Source organism: Oryctolagus cuniculus, chromosome 1 (genome assembly GCF_051225735.1).
Source record: "Oryctolagus cuniculus isolate XC-2025 breed Fujian yellow rabbit chromosome 1, ASM5122573v1, whole genome shotgun sequence".
Lineage (NCBI taxonomy): Eukaryota > Metazoa > Chordata > Mammalia > Lagomorpha > Leporidae > Oryctolagus > Oryctolagus cuniculus.
In genome coordinates this window covers 50,069,413-50,085,622 of record NC_142867.1, presented here as the reverse complement: position 1 = coordinate 50,085,622, position 16,210 = coordinate 50,069,413, and the positions used below count along the sequence as shown (strand labels likewise).

At 39.7% G+C, this 16,210-nt stretch overlaps 1 protein-coding gene across 50 annotated transcripts in view; it reads right to left on the bottom strand.

Annotated features, from left to right (window-relative positions):
* The window catches only part of SOX6 (SRY-box transcription factor 6), a 647,472-nt gene that overhangs the window by 217,276 nt on the left and 413,986 nt on the right, over positions 1–16,210 (bottom strand). The window lies entirely within an intron of this gene.

Sequence of the window (16,210 nt, the reverse complement as noted above, 5' to 3'; positions counted from 1 at the left end):
GGACTCTAGTTTAAGGAAGTTAGGCTGAAAAAGTAACAGATTAACAGGAGTTAACTAAACACAAAGTTAGATGCTGGTTTGATGAAAGAGCTTTCCAGAAAACAGGAAATGTTGCCATGTCAGAGGAACTACAACTGACAAACAGGGGTTGATGGAAAGTAGCTGGTGTTCAAGCAGCTTTCCAGAAGGAAAAAGAGGGCGAGGCCAGTATGTCCCGGAAGTTGAAGAAACGTAATGAAATTTGAGCAAGAAAAGTATGAGTATCAGATGATATTAGAGAGGAAGGAAAAGGCCACTCCATTCAGTCCCTCCCATACCATATTTGAGGAGCCTCATATTTATTACAACAATTATTCAAAATCACCAAAATATTGTAGAAAAGAGATAATGTGGTCATTCTGACTACAGTGTGAACAAACTGGAAAGTTATGAGACAGATGGGAGGTAGGCATATTTTATTACATATATTTGGGCAATATTCTAATTTTGATGCAATTTTCTTGTGACACCTGTGTACATGAGGTGATTAAAAGAAGGCAGACTGGATACTGCAATCACTACTAAACTGCAGTTCTTTGTTAATAAAAAAGAACTTCCATACAAAGTTTGGATCAAGGTCCAGTGAGTTGGATTTTGTATCAGGTTTTCAAGTAAAGTTTGGGAAATTTCTCATCTTCCATGTTAAAGTCTTTTTAACTTCAATTTATACCACTTTCTTCTCAGCATAGAAAACAGGGAGTTGGGAATCATACATAACTACCTTCTTAGCCCCCTCCATTCAACCTGAAGATAACATATCTACAAACTCATTGGTGTGTCCCATACTAATAGACATATATGTCTGAATTTACAGAATAACACCATGTAATTGAATCTTTTTACAAATCATCATGACGTTCAAATCGATTAATTATGAATATTCAGTGACACATAAATAAGTTTTTCATTAGACTTAAAAGAAACATGGTTAAGAAAAAAACCAGTATTTTAAAATTGAAGATTTAGGTACTCATATACTTGTAAGGCCATCACTATCTTTTTATTAAACTTGAGGAGTTCATACATCTTTTGAATATATATGAGTGGAATAACAAATGAGGTAGGAATAAAATAAACTAAATTATTTTAGTAAGAGAAATTAGTTTTAAAAAATCTAAAATTCCTCCTGAATGGAAAATTACATAATCATGTAGCCCTTGGTATCAAATTAAAAGGAAATCAGCTTACACTGCACAATAGCATGCATTCCCTAAATGTGCAGGCTTATTTGTGGGGAAGTACGTGGTCATTTCTTGTTCCGTACCTTGTATTTGAATTTGTTCACATGTCATTATTTAAATTCAGGCATTTAACATCTGTGATGCTAGATTTTTTTCTGTTTTAATTAACAGAGTATTTACGCTGCTATAATAAAAATAGCATCCTTTGAATCTCACTGACCAACCAATCTGAAAATATGAGGTATTTCATCTAAAAAAATACTAGTTAATTCAACATGCAAGTTTGCCAAGGCTGAGGAACTAGAACTGCCAGGAGTGCTGAAAGAACAGATAACCAATGGGACAAAAAAGGGCAACCTAAATGCAGCCAGGTTATGCGAAGGAAGGCAAAAGACCATGCTCTTTCGAGTTAACTCTGTGGAAAATATTCTCCTAAATCACACTTTGAAATGCAATCAAAATCCACTGGGAGAAAAAGTAGCTAGGGTCTTGAGGACCTGCCCAGGCCGATGGAGGTCACCAGTGGTGGCCTGGCGTCATCTGTCTCACGACCTTCAGGCTATGTTAAAATGATTCTCTAAAAAGCATCGCAGGAAAACAGCCTCTTCAGCCACCTATGCAAAAACAGAGTAGTTTATGAAACTGCAAAGAGAAAACCGGCAGAAACGTTTCTGTACACAGCTTCTCGGTAAGTCAGTGCGCCTGCTTTTATCCAATATCGCACAGAGTGTGCGCCTGACACTCTCTCCTATAAACTGTATCCACTCCAACTCCAAAGATGGTACAGCAGGCCCCCCCCCCTTTTTTTTTCTTTTTTGTTGTACGGGGTCGTCTTTATCCCCAAACCACATCTGTCTTGAGTTTCTCTCAGATTAGTCAGGTGGATCAGTGCTCCCCAGGGCCTGCTCCAGCTGAAGTATTTTAATTTGACTAAACACCTGATTTATTTTATCTCTCCGATGAGAAAGGCAGTTTGTCTTAATAGAGCCTGTCAGCCCACAGCCCCATTCACAGCAATTTACAGGCAGCCAGGGACGCTGGAAGAGAAGAGTGCCGTGATTCTGTATTTTATCCTCCTCCAGAATGCACCTAAAAGCAGCTATTCACTGCTCCTGCATGTGGCATTTTAGAACTGAATTAGCTTTTTATTCAAGTAACTACACTTGTTGTGAATAGCTTATCTGTAAAATTGCTACATTCACTACTGATTTTATTAACCTTTGGCTCTATCACAAAATGGTCTTCAGTTAGGAAAGACCTTTAAAATTGACACATTTCTTTCTTAGGGGCCTTTATTCCAGTGACTTCAGATTTACTGAATTTGATCCATTGAATTCTTTACCAGTTGTACTTAAAATTTTGAGTCTCAATAGGAAGTCAACAGTGTGTAAATAAGGAAACATGTTGCAAAATGTAAATATGATGGCAATTTCCCTCATCAAAAGTTTTCAAATATCACCTTTTATTATAACACTTTTAAAATCAGCCCTCTAGCCTTTTTTGGTCATAATCTGAAAAACTTGAAAAAAATTTAACTGAACTATATTGTTTTTTTTTTTAAACTTTCCAAACTGTAGCTACCTATCCCCAGGCCCAAATACACAGAGAAAATTTACTTGATGAGAATTTAGATAAAATAAGATACACATAGTGAATCTCTTCTTGATATAAAGTAAAAACTTAAAATCAAAAATCAAGTTTAAAATTTATTTTAAAGCTTCTTCTTAAATTAGTTCACAAAAGTGAGTGCCGCATATGCCATGCCATTCTGCCCAAAAGACTGAAATAGGTCTTTTGAGACCTGAGGCTGGGCATTGGGAAATCATTGAAGACCCCGTGTCAGGACAACTTGTAGAGCACTTTATAGAGAGCTGCGTCACCTCCTTCACAATGTTCTCATATCTAGAACTTGTACGATATAAAAACATTAAATAGGTCACTCCCTTAGTAGCTGTTCTCTGAAAGTGTCCCTACTATGAGAAAATCTAGAACAAGCATCACAGTGGAAGGAGAGACCTACAGAGGTAGAGAAAGTAAATACAGAGACAACTAAACTAGATTTTGTGTATTTCTCTGCATGTTTTTTATGTCTAATGAAATGAAGGGCGACAGTATTAAAACAGGATGTTTATTTTACCAAGCCATCAAAAATTAATAATCAATAAATGGCATTATCTGAAACATGTAGCAAGGAATTTAAATATAACTTATACCTTAGTGTTCTTTATTAGATTCAGGCACACATTGCTTTAATAAAGTTAACAGGAAAGTTAATGAAATTACCCGAAGTCTGGTTAACTAAAATTTGGCTGTGATTAGAGGGTAAGGGTGGGGGAGCAGTGCCACTGGACAAGAGTCCTAGTGATGATGCCTAATTCCACAAATATGTCTTAGAAAGATGAAAACACTAATTCCAAAGCAACATCAATCAAGGAATTGGGCCAACAATCCAGAAACATTTTAAATTAAGTTGAAAAGGAAAGCTCTTAAGAATCAATCCCCTGGTCAGTTCTAATTTGTAATAGACATTGTTTGAGAAGAAAGTCAAAATACAATGCTAGTCATAAAAGAAAGCTACATTTGATCTTTTCTACCCACAGATAACCTGGTTAAACTGCTGCATCTTACACCACGGCTTCCCAGCACATCAGATGGGCTGTGATGTCTCCACTTCACACGCTCAGTCCATCATTTAGAACTGGCCTTTTTTGATATAGCCTTCTTTTAAATGTCACAAAATAGGGCAGCAAAAAGTCAACGAAAAATAAACAGGATAAGCTGAAGACACTAACATCCATCAGAAGGTCCCCTGATAAAAGTTACTTTGTGGTGACTGCCTGAGCAAGGAAACCTTGTCCCAGTGCACCAGCAGCTAATTTGAGTTCTGAATCCAACAGCAGTTTAAAAAGCTTTCCACTCTAAAGGGCCCCAGTGCATCATAAAGATAAAGGATTTCAGTACAAAACCACCACAAAGACCTCTATTATCTTATCAGACTTTGGTTACAACAGCTGAACCAATATGACTAAATTCTGAATGACTTTTTTCAAAACAGCAGAATACTGGAATTTCTTTGTTTTCTCATCAGTCAGCTATTGTCATTGCTCCCATATGCTACTGTCCACTACTTAGTAAATAAAAAGTTCAGTAAATGTGGCAATTGTGCTCTCAGGAATCACTTAGGGACCACTCTGCAGCATGCCTCACGGGTTGGGGATACAGGCTTTTTTTTTTTTTCCCTTTCACTGAATGTATGAGAATTTCCTTTTTGAAAATTTAAACAATTATCATATACAATGTAATTAAAATCTACTGTGTACACAGACAAGAATACCTAGGCACTCCCTAAATTAAGATCCAACTCTACTGTCTATTCCAGGCACACTCACCTCTCCTTCAGCTTCCCCTCTTCCTGGCTGCAAAAGGAAGTCTATTCCTGGAGTAACTGAAGTCTATTCATGGTGAGATCCTAATAGAAGCAGAACAATCCATGGAATTCTGCCATCCAGGCTCCCGACTTCACAGCTGGGCCTTTGGCCCATTGTGCTTTATTACCCTATCCTTTTTGGACCCGGAAATGAAGGTATCCTGAAATATCCCTTCTTCAGTGTGAGACAGACTGCCTTTACACTGCTGCTCCCTATGCACAGAAGTCAGTCAACTGCTACATCTGCATAACCTGCAGATAAATATAATAACTTCTCATCTCTCAAAGGCTTGGAATTCCTTGATCCTCTATGGGGAAAATCCAAAACAATTTATCTCAATACTGCCTGAGTATGACAAGACTGGCTTCTCTAGAAGCTCCATCAGGGTTAGGAGACAGGAAAGGAAGGAGTAAGAAAAATAGATCTCACTAATGAGGTTGTCATGAATTACCTTGTTAAATCTTTTTTAAAAGACTTTATTTGAGAGGTAGAGTTACAGACAGTGAGAGGGAGAGGAGACAAGGAGAAAGGTTTTCCTTCTGCTGGTTCACTCCCCAGTTGGCTGTAATGGCCAGAGCTGTGCCAATACGAAGCCAGGAGCCAGGTGCTTCTTCCCGGTCTCCCACATGGGTACAAGAGGCCCAAGCATTTGAACCATCCTCAACTGCTTTCCCAGGCCATAGAAGAGAGCCAGATTGGAAGAGGAGCAACCAGGACTAGAACTGGCGCCCAAATGGGATGCCAGTGCCACAGGTGCCTACTGCATCACAGCACCGGACCCCCTTGTTAAATCTTCACCCTAAAAGTTGCATTGTTATTTTCACCTCATTGATTCAAAACTAAGTCAGTGAGAGATAAAAACAACTTACATTTGATTGGGTTTGAATTTGAGTTTTGATTTCTGATTCGAGGTATCTAAGTCTAAGTCTAAGGGAGAGTTATCTTCCCTCACCTCAGACTTAGAGTACACAGTCAAGGAATTTCTAAAAGTTGGGAGCAAGGTTCTGAGTGACCTAGAATTCTAATGCCATGTAAGGCTTACAAATACACAGCTGCAAGCTAAAAGGGCAGAATATACAATTGCTCAGTAAGGCTTTGTTTACAAAATAAAAAGTTAAAAAGCCTGACAAGGCAAACAGACTACTACAGAGGTCAGTAAGACAAACTTGGACATCTTAAAGATGTAAAAACAGATCTTGATATTAAATGACATGCCTGGAGTTACTCAAAATTAGCAGCCAGCCAAGCAGATGAGATCCTCTGTATGTTTGTTCCCCAAGCTTCCTCTCCCCAAACTAGCATATGGCCTCCTGGTACTGAGCCCAAACACAACAATTATACAGACCATGCCATTCTCTGGCATTCTGCAACAGACTCCAACATTTCCAGATACAATATTTATAACACTCATGAAAGTCTGAAAAATACACTCAAATATTTGCACCAGTCAAATATACTGCTGTCATGGGTGTAGTATGTCTGAAAGTTAAAACAGTTAGGTGTTCGTCAAGAGGAAGTTACACGAAGGGATCTACGAATTCAGCCTGGGAAGGTCTGAGAAACCTCCCAGATATACTACAGGCTCGGGCCAAAGGCCTATACAAACACCATACACTGACCCATTTCTAGGATTCTCACAAATTGCCTAGTGAGATAGTACAATATGCTTCATATTACAATAATAATTACAGCTTAAACTTACTTGGTAATTGCTTTGTGCCCAGAAGAAATACACACACACACACACACACACACATTTTGAGGAATACATGTATATTCCTCATAATAGTCCTGGGGAGCAGGTCATATTCTTAACTCTACTTTAATGATGAAGAAACTAAGGCATAAAATGTGAAGCTACTTGCCTAAATCCAAAGCTTTAAATTATATATCTGAGATTCAAACTCAGCCAGCTTAGCCAAGATTCTATCCTGTTAACTAGTATAACAGGATATATATATATATATATATATGAAAATGGAAAAACAGGGTTCCTAAACATTCTAGCTTTTCAAACCATTTACCTAGCAGGCAAAGAAGTTAAAACTTTCCAAATTATATATACATACACACACACACATATATATATATACATATGTGTGTATATGAGTGTATTGTTGAAATTCAATGTTTCCTTCAGTCCTTACTAAAATGCAAGCACTTATGTAGGGAAGTATCTATGACATCCTTTGTTCTTTTAAAATGGCCAATGATTAGCACAAGACTCAGCAGACCTTTTAGTATGTGTCACAAATATTCACCACTATTTGCAGTCATCTGTTATTATTATTTTACTTTCTCCCTCTCATACTCTTGCTCTTTTTCTCCCACTCTGACTTCATTTCCTCAAGGTTATACAGTTCTAGTCCTGAGACCATCTACCCATATTCCTATGTTTAATTCCACTGGACCTCAGACGTAGACCTGGACTCTCAAATATTGCAAATCTGGCTTTTCCCAGTGGGCTGATTTGACAAGTCCTCTGGCTTTTGGAGCTCCATTCTGGCTCCTCTAAAATTCCCCCACTCCAAGACTTGTATCATGAAACATATCTCTGCTGCCAATCATTTGATAAGCAATCTAAATAGCCCAGCATAGCCATCTTTTTGTTGTTGTTGTTTGCAGCTATCGGGACATCCCAGTGAGCGCTATTATTGTCATTACTGAGACTCTGATGGAAAGTTGTGTTAAAAAGGTTAAATGTGCAAGAAGGCTGGAAGTAGAAGCAGAGCTGGGACTCAGCGTTAGTACTCCAATACATCACCTGCATCTGGAATGTAGCAGGTGACAGCTCAACTATTTGAGACCAGATTGAGTTCTTCAGCCTGACCCAGCTCCAGCTGTTGCCAGAATTTGGAGAGTGAAATCAGCAGATGGAAAAATCCCTATCTATCTGTTTCTATCTCTGTCATTCTATTACTCTGCCTTTCAAGTAAAATGAAAATGCATAAATAATTTTTAAAGTTAATTTAAAATGAAACCAAACAACAACTAAGACACACTGTTTATTTCTGTTTTTCCACAGTTAATTCATAATTTCTCCAGTGACAGTGTTGAGTATCTGGTCAGGTAAGAAGCCAATAACACGAATCCTACCCATCAAAAACTCAGATTATGAGTCTAGAGAGAAAAAATAGAAATGGAAATTTCATACTGACTCTAAAATTACTATTTCTTTGATGGTCCTTTCATACTTTAATAAAGATAGATTAACAGTACATTATTTTCACTCTCAATTTTGACTTTAATAATGATTTTTGAGTAAAACTGGTGCTGCCAATTAGATCTCATCATTGTCTTACAGAAACACATTATGTTCACAAGGTTTATTTGAAGGTTATCTAATATTTCCCATGTAGAATTAGTGATATTCAGGGGAAAGTATTGATGAATACAAAGAAAGGAGAAAAACCACTAAAGTCGGGGTCCCAGGAATGATCAACGGTTTCCTGTTACTGGATGATCTTGAACATGCTAAAGTGGAACATGAATAGAAGATCCACAAAACATTATAAAAATGAGTCATAAAAATTGAGTCGAGGTATGTTTTTCAATCTATAAACAATAATCACTTTACCCACAAATAGGCTGTCCTATTCTTTTACTAAAACATTTTCTCATAAATACATAATTAGTAGACAAGTAGGGCCATTTGATACAATAATTATAGGTTACTAATGGAGTTTTAAAAGTTTATAAAATGCATTTTCTTTTTTAAAAGTTTAGTTACTCTTCTGTTATTACTCTGAAAAGTAGAGTGACAGAGAGATCAAGAGAGTGAGAGACAGAAAGAGGGATCCTCCATCTGCTGGTTCACTCTCCAAAGAGAACCAAGAATTCCATCTGTGTCTCCTGTGTGGGTGGCAGGGACTCATTACTTGCTGCCTCCCAGGAACACTAGCAGGAAGCTAGATCAGAAGCAGAAGTGTAAGTGGCACTTCATTGCAAGAACTCTGATTTAGGATGCAGGAGTCCCCGGCAGTGGCTTAATCTACTTTATCAAAGCACCCACCGTTAAAACTCATTTTCTAATGTAGCTTTAAACTGATCATGGTTTTAAAATATCCAGATCAATTATTTAAAAAGGGAGTCTTTAATTACATTTTTTAACTTGAAGGCAGAAGCTGATTATGTACCCCACGGATATGAAGGGAACAGTATTGAACCTGACAGAGAACTGAATACCAAAATCAATGTGATAGTACTGACAGATAAGCTCAGCAGTGGTTGAGTGCCACCTTTCAGAGACCAGTGTCTGATGATTGTGATAGTTGGATTTAAGGGTAACACTTTAAAAGATCTCTGCTTGAAAAAGATCACTGTGTCACTAGTGGTGTCAGAAGAATTACAGAAGAAGCAGGCTCTACTAAAACCCGAATCTCAAGGGTAACCTCCCTAGTGGACTCTCTTGGTTCCTCACACAAGTTTCACACCTCTGCTGTAAAATAGGTAAGCATGAACTCTACTGACACTCAGAGCTAATACCCTGCCTGCCTGTTAGCTCCTTCAGGACAGAGTCTGAGTCACGTGCAAAAGCAAAGACTTAACTACAGTGCTGAGTGCTTCTTTTGTGCTTAGTAAAATTAAAACGAACTACTAAAACACTGGAGGTCAGTAATTCTCAAAATAGCTGGAGACAGGCATCCATAGCAATGAACAAATCAGCTGGAATTGCTCCAAACTTCAGCAGAATTTGAGCCATAGCTGAGTTGCTTCCAGTCTGGTAACCATTGTAAATAACAACTCACTGGCAATTTCCACTGTTGTGTCCATGTGAGAAACCCAATGAAAAAGATAGAGATAAATTGAAAAATTCGAACTAAATAAATGTATACTCAGATCCAATAAACATTTTTGAGCACATATAATGGTCCAAGTTCTTGATATGTGCCAGGATTAAAACTTAGCATTTTATGTCTATTTCAACAAATGGTAAAATGAATCTAAGGAAGGTTAAAAATATGTCCAAGATCATACAACTTATAATCAATAGAAATAGGATTCTAAGCCACTTAGAGCCCAAAACCTAGCCTCTTTCCAGTAGACCACAAATGCTTCTGGGAGGAAAGAGAGGAAAGGTTCAACAAGTTTAGAGTCCTTTTGCAGTTTTTAAAACTTAACTACCTAAAGAGCCTATATGGTAATGTTAAAGGTAAGCTAATTTATATTTAGGATAACTGTAATTTAATTTTATTTAAAATCTTGTAAACATAAATGAAGTCTAGTGGTAAAGGAAATGAGTCTACATCAACAGATTTGAAAATTCTCTACTCAGAACACACTACATCTAGAAAATTCTATTTGAATTGTATGGAAAATAAGTCAAACAGTTCTATGAATACAAACCATAATTTAGAAGATGGAATCGATTGCATAGAGTAAAGAATTATATGGAAAACCTTTCAAAGGAATTTGTATTATTGTGTTAACCTTTACTTTCCATTGCTTTGGGTAGTATGGACATTTTGATTGTATTAATTCTTCCAATCCACAAATTGAAAGATTTTTTCATTTTTATGTGTCTTCTTTTATTTCTTTCCTTAAAGTTTTATAATATTATTACAGAAATCTTTCACATCTTGGTTAAACTTATTCCAAGGTATTTACATTTTTTGTAGTTATTGTGACTGCGACTCATCTTCCAAGTTCTTCCTCAATGACGGCATTGTTTGTGTATAAAAATGCTATTGATTGTGTGTTGTCAAACTCTTTCATGAGTTACAACAGTCTTTTAAGATTTGTTTATTTATTTGAAAGTCAGAGCTACACAGAGAGAGGAGCTGCAGAGAGAGAGAGAGGTCCTCCATCCGATGGTTCACTCCCCAGTTGGCAGCAATGACTAGAGCTGCGCTGATCCGAAGCCAGGAGCTAGGAGCCTCATTAGGTCTCCCATGCATGTGAAGAGGCTCAAGGGCATTCCCAGGCCATAGCAGAGAGTTGGATCAGAAGTGCAGCAGCTGGGTTTCAAACCGGTGCCCATACTGGATGCCGGTGCTTCAGGACAGGGCGTTAACTAGCTGTGCCACAGCACTGGGCTCCCAACAGTCTTTTAGTGGAGCATTTTTGTTCCTCAATATATAGGATCATGTCATTTGCAAAACAGGGATATTTTGACTGCGTCCTTTTCCATTTGTATCCATTTAGTTCAGTTTTCTTGCCTAATGGCTCTGGCTAAAACTTCCAGAACTAAACTGAATAGTAATCGTGAGAGTGGGCATCCTTGTTTGGTCCAGATGTTAGTGGAAATACTTCCAGATTTCCCCCCATTCAATATGATGCTGACTGTGTGTCTGTCATATAGTCCCTTGATTGTGTTGAGGTAAGTTCCTTCTGTATTCAATTTGCTTAAGGTTTTTAATCATGAAATGTTATATTTTATCAAATACTTTCTCTGCATCTATTGAGATAACCATGGTTTTTAGTCTTTAGTTTTTTTTTAATGTGATGTATCACATTTATAGATTTGCATGTGATGAACCATCCCTGCATCCTAAGGATAATCCCACTTTGTCCAACTGGATGCTTTTATAAAATGTGTTGTTGGATTTAAATAGTATTTTGTTAAGGATTTTTACATCTATGTTCATTAGGAATACTGGCCTATAGGTCTCCTTCTTTGTTGTAATATTTTTCTAGTTTTGGAATTAAGATGATGCTGGCCTCGTCCCTTTCAAATGTTTTGAATATTTTAATAAAGATGAATTGGGATTGGTTCTTCTTTAAAAGTTTGGTATAATTCAACCGTGAAGCCATCCAGTACTGTACTTCTCTTTGTTGGGAAGATATTTATTATTCAATCTCTGTCTTGGTTACTGGTCTATTTAGGTTTTCTATGTCTTTGTGCCTTGAGAAAGAGAGACTTCCATCCACTGGTTCACTCCCCCAAATGGTTGCAATGGCAGAAACTGGGCCTATCTAAAGCCAGGAGCCAGGAGCTTTTAGGGGTCCAAGGACTTGGGCCATCTTCTACTGCTTTCTCAGGCCATAGCAGAGCGCTGGATAGGAAGTGGAACAGCTGGGACTCAAACTGGTGCCCATATGAGATACCAGCACTGAACGTAGCTTCTTTACCCACTATGAAACACTGCTGGCCACTGATTAACATTAATTTTAAATAGTTGGGTGCCCTAGCATTGAGAGCATACACTTTTACTATAGTTGTATCTTCCTTTTGAATTGACCTCTTAATCATTACTTAATGTCCATCTTTGTCTCTCTTAAATTTTTGTGTTAATATCTATTTTGTCTAATAGTAAGACAGTCCTGCTAATTTTTTATTTCCAGTTGCATGGAATATTTTTCCCTCCTTTCACTTTCTTTTTTTTTTAAGATTTTTTTTTACTTATTTATTTGAAATTCAGAGTTACACAGCAAGAGGAGAGGCAGAGAGTCTTCATCCACTGGTTCACTTCCCAGATGGCCGCAACAGCCAGGATTGCATCAATCCAAAGCCAGAGGCCAGGAGTTTCCTCCAGGTCTCCCGCTCAGGTGCAGTGGCCCAAGGACTAGAGCCATCTTCTACTGCTTTCCCATGCCATAGCAGAGAGCTGGATCAGAAGTGAAGCAGACGGGACTCGAGCCAGAGCCCATATGGGGCTGGCACTGCAGACAGGGGCTTTAACGAGCTGTGCCACAGTGCCGGCCCCATCCATCCTTTCACTTTCATTCTGTGCATATCTTTGTTGGTAAGGTGTGTTTCTTTTTTTTTGTCTTTTGTCTTTTTTTTTTTTTTTTTTACAGTCAGAGTTAGACAGTGAGAGAGAGAGAGACAGAGAGAAAGGTCTTCCTTCCATTGGTTCACCTCCCAAATGGCCACTATGGCTGGCGTGCTGTGGCCGGTGCACCATGCCAATCCAAAGCCAGGAGCCAGGTGCTTCCCCCTGGTCTCCTATGTGGGTGCAAGGCCCAACCACTTGGGCCATCCTCCACTGCACTCCCGGGCCACAGCAGAGAGCTGGACTGGAAGAGAAGCAACCAGGACAGAATCCGGCGCCCCGACCGGGACTAGAACCCAGGGTGCCGGTGCCACAGGCGGAGGATTAGCCTAGTGAGCTGCAGCACTGGCCAAGGTGTGTTTCTTTTAGGCAGCTTTTTTTTTTAATCCACTAAGCTTGTCTGTATCTTCAGTTGGATAATTTAGTCCATTTACCTTCAAGGTTATTTTTAATGAATAATGACTTGGTCCTACCATTTTTCCATCAATATTCCTTTTGTTTGTTGTGGATCTCCTCTGTATTATTAGTAAGAGGTTTTATGCCTTCACATTCTTTCATGATCTTGATTATCTTTCTCTGATTCTCTGTGTCGTACATTGTTAACTATCATTTGTAAGGCTGGCTGGGTGGTGATGAATTCTTTAACTCTTTTGTTTGTTGTGGGAGGACTTTATATCATCTCAGTTATAAGTGAGAGCTTTGCTGGGTAAAGTACTATGGGTTGATAGGGTATTTTTTTTTTTTTTCCTTTAATGATTTGGACTACATCTCATTATCCTCTCCAGCCTGTAGGGTTTCTGATGAGAAATTCACTGTTAATCTGACTGGAGATCCTTTAAAGGTAATGAGATATTTCTCTATTGCACATTTTAGGAAATTATGTTTTACTTTTGAAAGTTTAAATATAACATGTCATGGTGAAGATCTTCTCTGATCAATTCTATCTGGGCGTTATATGTTTCCTATACTTTGGATGCCCATACTATTCTCCAAATTAAGGATATTTACTGATATTATTACACCGAATAAGTTTTCTAAGCCGTTCTGTTTTTGGTTTCCTTCAGGAACTCCTAAGACACATATGTTTGGTTGTTTAATGATGTCCCATAGATCCGAACACTAATTTTGGTTTTTCTAATTTTTTCTTTTTTGTCTGACTGAGATATTTCAAAAGATCTGTTTTCTATTTTTTAAAGATTTATTTGAAATACTAAGTTACAGAGAGAGGTAGAGACAGACAGAGAGAGAGGTCTTCCATCTGCTGGTTCACTTCCCAGATGGCCACAATGGCTAGAGCTGCACCAATCCAAAGCCAGGAGCTTCTTCCTGTTCTCCCAAGCAGGTGCAGGGACCCAAGGATTTGGGCCATCTTCAACTGCTTTCCCAGGCCATGGCAGAGAGCTGGATGGGAAGTGGAGCAGCTGGGACTCGAACTAGCACCAATATGGGATGCTAGCACTGCAGGCCGGGGCTTTAACCCACTGTACTACAGCACCAGCCCCTCAAAAGATCTGTTTTCTAGCTTTGCTATTCTTCCTTCTGCCTTACCGAGTGTGTTGTTAAGGCTTTCCACTGTATTTTTTTTATTTGCCATATTAAATTCTTCATTTCTAATATTTCAGTTTGATTTTTCTTTCATATCTCTAACTGCAGAATTTTTCATCCATGTCATGTATGAATTTTCTTAACTCATGTAATTGCTTCACCATTTTTTGAGTAATTTTACAATAATTCTTTTGAATTACTTATCAGGCATTTCATCAATCTTCTTATCTTCATAGTATAATATTAAAGTATTACTATGCTCAAACTGAGGAGTCATTGTCTTCCTTGTTCATGTTTCTTGTATTTCTATGTTTGTTTTTTTAAAATATTTTATTTATTTATTTGAGAGGTAGGGTTACAGATAGTGAGAGGGAGCAACAGAGAGAAAGGTCTTCCGTTCGTTGGTTCACTCCCCAATGGCTGCAATGGTCAGAGCTGCGCCAATCCGAAGCCAGGAGCCAGGTGCTTTTTCCCCTCTCCCATGTGGGTGCAGGGGTCCAAGGACTTGGGCCACCTTCTGCTGCTTTCCCAGGCCATAGCAGAGAGCTGGATTAGAAGAGGAGCTGCCAGGACTAGAACCGGCGCCCATATGGGATGCCAGTGCCACAGGTGGAGGATTAACCTACTGCGCCACAGCACAGGCCCCTCAAAGTTTATTTTTATGCATCTTCAGAAACACTTGTTCTATTTCCTTTGAAGATTTTGTTGTTGTTAATGTGTCTTTATGGCTTGCTGGAATATCTGTACCTTCAGCTGATATCCAGAGGCATGTGCCTGGTAGGAACTCTGGCCAGCATTTATGGGTGGAGCAAGAGTCCAGGGTCACCCTCAAGTTGGGCATGGTGGATCTCTTCTATCATCTGCAGGGGGAGGGGATGGTCACACTGGCTGCCATGTTTACAGCCTCAGCCCTTCTCTGAGCCAAGGTGAGTCCACTGCCTAGGATGAGCCTGCTGTGCCTTTGCACCCCAACACATGAACCTCACAAAAGATCTGTGCATTCTACAGTGTGCGTACTGAGCCCTCTGCGAGGTACCTCCATAAAACTTTGGGAGTTCTGAGCTTCTGGATTCAGACCCAGTGATTGCCTAAAGACTCAGCCACGCCCTTTGCCCTTCTTAGTTTCTCAGCCCATGTGGAAGTGTCACAGCCACAGGATTCCCACAGTTACAGGATGCAGGGGATCTGCACTCTGCTTTGGAAGCCTCCCTGTCCACTGGGCAAGCCACTGCATCCCTGGAGCCAGCCACCTGCACAACAGAACTCAGCTCTGCCAGTAAAGCTGGATCTGGCACTTTGTTGGGGGTGAGGACAGGGAAGAGTTATTTCCTCCCTTCATGGCGTCCGTGGGTTCCCTTCCCATGCCAACCCTCCAAGCTTAACTCAAAGTCAGTGGATTTCTTACTTTGAGACCATGAAGTTCTCCCTTAGACATGGATCATGGAGTTCTCACTCAGACAAAATCTACCAGCGGCAAACGGGCCATTGCAGCCTCTAGTTCACTTGCTCTGGGGAGAGGGGATTTCTCCTGGGGGCTCCTGGGAACTTTAGTTTGGGGGAGGAGAGGAAAACAGTGTGGCCTTCCTTACAGGAGCTACGTGGGCACCATGGTCCCCACCAGCTCTCTGGGCCAGACTCACAGTCAGCAGGGACCATGGGATTTCCCTCAGACAAGACCACCAGTGGCATACTGGCTGATGCCTCTTCGTTCTTCTTTTAAAATATTTATTTATTTATTTATTTGAGAAGCAGAGTTACAGAGAGAGGAAGAGACAGAGAGAAAGGTCTTCCATCCACTGGTTCACTCCCCAAATGTCTGCAATGGCTGGAGCAGGACCAGTCTAAGCCGGGAACCAGAAGCTTTTTCTGGGTCTCCCAAGCAGGTGCAGGGGTCCAAGCACTTGGGCCATCTTCAACTGCTTTCACAGGCCATAAGCAGAGAGCTCGATCAGAAGAGGAGCAGCCAGGACACAAACCAGCACCCACATGGGATGCCAGCACTGCAGGCAGAGGCTTAATCTACTATGCCACAGTGCTGGCCCCTGATGTAGCCTCTTCTCACCTTGCTCTGGTGTGATGATATCTCTCCTTCGACCCCCAGCAGCTGGCCATGGCAATCATTGGTACTGTCTTGCCAGCTACTGCCTATTTGTAAACTGTGTTTGCTGTTCAGTGGAGTCTGTTCTCTCTCCTGTATGCTTTCCACTGAAAACGTCTCTTCGACTGTCCCGTGGGAACATGGTCCCTCTCCTGTTCTTCTGATATCTTCTTGTGGTCAAAATCAGCATGTCTTTTCCATATT